This window comes from Herpailurus yagouaroundi, unplaced genomic scaffold (assembly GCF_014898765.1).
Source record: "Herpailurus yagouaroundi ecotype Mexico unplaced genomic scaffold, PumYag 162, whole genome shotgun sequence".
NCBI classification, from domain to species: domain Eukaryota; kingdom Metazoa; phylum Chordata; class Mammalia; order Carnivora; family Felidae; genus Herpailurus; species Herpailurus yagouaroundi.
In genome coordinates this window covers 30543058-30549057 of record NW_024412403.1, presented here as the reverse complement: position 1 = coordinate 30549057, position 6000 = coordinate 30543058, and the positions used below count along the sequence as shown (strand labels likewise).

The 6000-nt window shown below is 37.5% G+C and overlaps 1 protein-coding gene across 18 annotated transcripts in view; it reads right to left on the bottom strand.

Annotated features, from left to right (window-relative positions):
- Positions 1 to 6000, bottom strand: part of ROBO2 (roundabout guidance receptor 2) — a 1749879-nt gene that overhangs the window by 884392 nt on the left and 859487 nt on the right. The gene's annotated exons all lie outside the window — the stretch shown is intronic.

Here is a 6000-nt window from a genome sequence, read left to right as displayed (position 1 = left end):
CAGAGCATGAACGGGGGAGGGGCAGAGAGAGAGGGAGACACAGAATCAGAAACAGGCTCCAGGCTCTGAGCCATCAGCCCAGAGCCCGACGCGGGGCTCGAACTCACGGACCGCGAGATCGTGACCTGGCTGAAGTCGGACGCTTAACCGACTGTGCCACCCAGGCACCCCTAGAAGGGTGACTTTTAAATACGTATGTTTTAAAGTTAACCTGTCCTCTCTCTTCCTTGTATTCTTTGTTCCTCTGTGGCCTTTGCAACATGTGTCTGCTAAATAAATAAATAAATAAATAAATAAATAAATAAATAAATGTATGTTGGGTGTAAGGGTGCATATTTATGAGAAAGAGGCATGTGGGAAGTCAAACTGTGAAGAGAGCTTTGCTCACCGAGCCCCCTGACCCTTTGAAATACCCTCAGCTGTTCGTAAAACCACAGGAAACCTATTTGTTTATGGAAGTGTGCCAGGTGTTTCTTTTTCATAATTTTGTAATTGATTAATCATCATCATCTAGGAAAAAAGGGCAACACCATGATGAAAGACTGTATTTCCATCTGTACATTAAATAAATAGAGTATTTTGAATGAGCAATGATGAGAAGATAAGGAGGGGAAAGAGGAAGAAGAAAAATGGGAGCACAAAGTTAGAACCGTGGCTTTATAATTTAACCATAATTTATAATCCTAAACCATTCAAATGTTACACCTTCTTAGTCAAACCCTGCAAATTTAAACCCTGTGAAATTTTTAGAGTTATGCCTAACTTAGTTATTTTTTCAGAATAATTTACTCAAAAATTACAAAGTAAAGTGTTGTATGATCGTCATTTAAAAATCTGTTATATTTGTTTAATATCAGATAATGTTTTATTAAAATTAGTTGTGAATAAAAGAGAATGCTGACACTAAGTGAAAAATATATATTTGCAAATGGCAATATTCTTTGGAAGCTTCCAAAATTTATTAAAAAATGGAAAATGGTCATTTAAGAGATAAAATAGGAGTGGAGAGAAAAATGATCAGTGCTAGGACACTAAACTAAACCGTATAAGAGATGAACATAGTAAGTTATAAAGAAGATCTTTTCTAAAGCCAGATGACTTGAAATAAAGAACATGTGCCTGCAGTGGACAGTAGGAGAGATTAATTTACTGACCTGGCTGTACACTGAAACATCAAGGATGAATTTTAGCAGGGTCTGGGCTCTATGGCAAGAGGTAGCAAAGGAATTACAGATGGAGAGCTCATTGGAAAGATCACATTTTGAAAATACAAAGTAAATATTAAAAGTAGATTTAACTTAACTCTAAAGGATTTTTAGCTAACAAGGAATGACTACTGTCTTTTTGTCTTACACTCTACTTTTATTTTGGCCTTTGTTATGATTATGATTTACAGATAAACAATCTGTATCATACTTATAGAACAGGTCAGGGTAGATCATCAATCAATGTAGATCATAGATAGAGCCCTAAGTTGTACAACTGACCAATGATAAACCAAAATGCTGGCGTGTTGGTAGTGTTCAAATTGTGATCCATGTAGTATCATCACCAACACCATCATCCTCATCATCATCACCATCATCATCATCACCACCTGAGAATTAGTTAGAAATGTGTACTCACAGATCCCACTCTAGACCCACTGAATCATGATCTGAATTTCAATAAGATTTCCAAATTATTTGAAAGTGCATTAAATGCTAAGAAGTGCTGTTCTACAGTCATACGCTCCTCTGTCCTGTCATTACATGGTAGAGTTTCTCAAAGCTCAGTTAAAAAGCCCTGTTTTCGATCCCACAGGCTGGGAAGATAACAGAGTAAGAGGACCCTAAGCTCACCTTGTCTTATGAATATGACTAGATAAAACTCACTTTATTGTATATAACCCAGAAAACAACCTGAAGACTGGCAGAACAAACTCCACAACTAGCGGTTGAGAAGAGGCCACATCAAAGAGGGTAGGAGGGGTGAAGATGCATTGGGTATTGAAAATGGACCACGGCCTTCTGTAGAGGGAGTGGAGGCAGGGAGCCACAGGCAAAGAAAAGGGGACAAAAACAGACGCTCACACCGGGGAGCCTGCATGGGGAAGACAGTTCCCCTTAGCATTTGGCTTTGAAGGGGAGAGGGCACTAATTTTGTTGAATTCTTACTACCAAAGAGACTTAAATCCTGGAATTTTAAAAATCAACAGGCCGTGTTCTGGGAGGGCCCAGAGGGCAATAGGAAGCTGAGTCACCATCCTTAAAAAAAAGAACTCTACACTATGCCCATGGAGATACAGCATAGAAGTAGCAGTTTGGAAAACAAAAAAAAAACAAACAAAAACCAAAACAAACAAAAACCAAAACAAAACAAAGAAACAAAACATCTGGAGCATATTGGAAAAAAAGCTATTTACTCATCTCAAAGCATATCCCAGAGGGAGACTCCTTCAGGAACAAAGTAGCTGGAAGGCAACATTTCCCTGCCTTGCCCTCTTGCCCCAACATAAACACACAACCACATGCAGGAACCAGCACAATGTCAACACTACCTAATTCGCTTACACCAAGACCCCCCTCCCCCACTACATTTTGGCAGATCCACTCTTTTCAGTCACATTTACCTCAGTCTAGGCTCTGTGCATACCCTCCCCCGGAAGACCAGCAAAACCTTGCCAACACCTCATATCCTGACCAGTGTGTTTTGCAGGGCCTTGGTCTCAGTGGCAGCAGCAGTGGGGGGGCCCTGTGGAGCCTGAGGTGTACCTTGTTAAAATTGTGCACCCCACCCATGCAGTCCCAGTCTCTGCAGCAGCAACTACAGGTCTCATTTTGCAAGCAGACTTGCCCACATCTTGTTAAAACTGTGTGTCCCATCTCAGCCAGGGACCAAACACTGCCCATAACAGGCAAAGAGAGCCTCTGTAGACAACTGGACTGAAAGAAAAAGTTTCCAGGATGCAACAGCAGGGCACATACAACACACATAGGAGACAACCTCTGAAATGCCAGTTTGAGGGGAACAAGGGACACTGCATGGCAGGATACTACAGGACCTCTTCTTCATATGACCATTATTTACAAGAGCAGGAGAGGTAACTGACTGTCCTAATACACAGAAACAGACCTAGAGAATTAGATACAATGAGGAGACAGAGGAATAAGTTCCAAGTCAAAGAACAAGAGTAACCATAGCAACAGACCTAAGTAAAACAGATATAAGTATTATGCCTGATTGAGAATTTGAAGTAATGAACATAAAGATATTCTCTGAACTTGAGAAAATAGTGTAGGACATCAGTGAGACTATTAACAAAGAGATAAAAAGAACCAATCAAAAGTGAAGAACACAATAAATTAAATGAAAAATATACTATATGGAATAAATAACAGGCTAGAGGAGGTAGAGGAATGGGTTAGTAACCTGGAAGACAGAGTAGTGGAAATTAATCAAGCTGAGCAAGTGAGAGAAAAAAAAATGAAAATGACTTAGGGGAACTCAGTGATTCCATCAAGTGTAATAAGATTCACATTATAGGGATCCCAGAAGAAAACAAAAAAGAGAAAAAATGGCAGAAAAATTATTAGAAAAAATAATAGCTGAAAACTTACCTAATCTGGGATGGAAACAGAAATCCAGATCCAGGAGGCACAGAAATCCCCCAACAAAATCAACCCAAGGAAGTTCACGCTAAGACACATAGTAATTAAAATGACAAAAAGTACTGATGTAGAAAGAATTTTAAAAGCAACAGGAGAAAAGAAGATAGTTACATACAAGGGCAATCCTGCAAGTCTATCAGCAAATTTTTCAGCAGAAACTTTGCAGCCCAGAAGGGACTGGTATGACATGTTGAAAGTGCTGAAGAGAAAAACCAAACCAAACCAAACAAAACAAACAAAAAAACTGCTGCCAAGAGTCCAAGAATCCTTTATTCAGCAAGGGTGTCATTCAGAATAGAAGGGGAGATGAAGAATTTCTCAGAAAAATACACTAAAGGAGTTCATGACCACTAAAACACCCCATAAGAAATACTAATGGAGGGGCGCCTGGGTGGCGCAGTCGGTTAAGCGTCCGACTTCAGCCAGGTCACGATCTCGCGGTCCATGAGTTCGAGCCCCGCGTTGGGCTCTGCGCTGATGGCTCAGAGCCTGGAGCCTGTTTCCGATTCTGTGTCTCCCTCTCTCTCTGCCCCTCCCCCGTTCATGCTCTGTCTGTCTCTGTCCCAAAAATAAATAAACTTAAAAAAAAAAAAAAATTAAAAAAAAAAAAAAAAAAAAGAAATACTAATGGAGACTCTGAGGGGAAAGGAAAGAACATAAGCAAGAGTACAGAAAGTTTGAAATACCAAAACATTAAAATAAGCATATCTATAAAAATTAGTCAAGGAATTCACAAAATAAAAGGACATAAAATATGATATCATATGCCTTAAATGTGGAGAAACAGAGAAGTAAGAGTGTGTTCAAACACAAGCTAACATCTACTTAATAGAGACTGCTCTATGCAGAAGATGTTATATACAAACACATTGGTAGCCACAAATCAAAAACCAATAATAGATATGCAAAGAATAAAGAGAAAAGAATTCAAGAATATCACTAAAGAAAGTAAGTGAACCATGAAAGAGAGCAAGAGAAGATAGGATCAGAGAAAAAAAACAACAAAAAACAATCACAAAACAAGTAACAAAATGGCAATAAATATATATCTATCAATAAGTACTTTGAATGTAAATAGACCAAATGCTGCAATTAAAAAAACACAGGATGATGGAATGGATAACAAAAAAAAAGACCTATCTATATGCTGCCTATAAGAGACTTATTTCATACCTAAAGAGACATGCAGATTGAAAGTGAGGGGATGGAGAAACACATATCAGGCTAATGGATGTCAAAAGAAAGCCAGAGTAGTAATACTTATATCAGACAAATAGACTTAACAATGAAGAGTGTAACAAGAGACAAAGGACACTACATAAAACTAAGGTGGACAATCCAACAAGAAGATATTACAATTGTAAATATGCACACAACATGAAAGCCCCCAAATAAAACAGTTAATTATAGATATAAAAGAACTAAGTGACAGTAATACAATTATAGTAGGGGACTTTAACACCCCACTTATAACAATGGAAAGATCACTCAAACAGAAAATCAACAAGGAAATGGTGAATTTGAATGACACACTGGAATAGACGGCTTTAATAGATATATTCAGAACATTCCATCCCAAAACAGGAGAATACACATTCTTTTCAAGTGCACATAGAAAATTCTCCAGAATAGATTACATATTAGCCCATAAAACAAACCTTAACAAATTTAAAAAGATTGAAATCATACCATGGATCTTTTCTGACCCTAAAGCCATGAAACTAGAAATCAACCACAAGCAAAAATCTGGAAACAACACAAATATATGGAGCTTAAATAACATGCTACTAAACAATGCATGGGTCAGCCACAAAATCAAATAAATAAATAAATTAATTAATTAATTAATTAATTAAAAAAAATGAAAATGAAAACACAATGGTCCCAAAACTGGGATTCAGCGAAAGCAGTTTGAAGAAGGAAATTTACAGCAATACAGGTCCACCCCAAGAAGCAAGAAAAATCCCAAAAAGCATCATAATCTTACACTTAAAGGAGCTAGAAAAAGAACAAATAAAACCCTAGACCAGAGAAGGAAGGAAATAATAAAGATTAGAGCAGAAATAAATGGTATTGAAACTAAAAACAAAACAAAAACAAACAAACAAATAAACAAACAAAACCAGATCAATAACTAGGAAGTGGTTCTTTGAAAAGATCAACAAAATTGATAAACCTTTGGCCAGACTTGTGAAAACAACAACAACAACACACACACACACACACACACACACAATAAAAACAAAAAGAGAAAGGACTCAAAAACAATCAGAAATGAAGGAGGAGAAATAACTGACAGCACAGAAATACAAATGATTGTAAGAATATTACATGAAGTTCATTACATGAA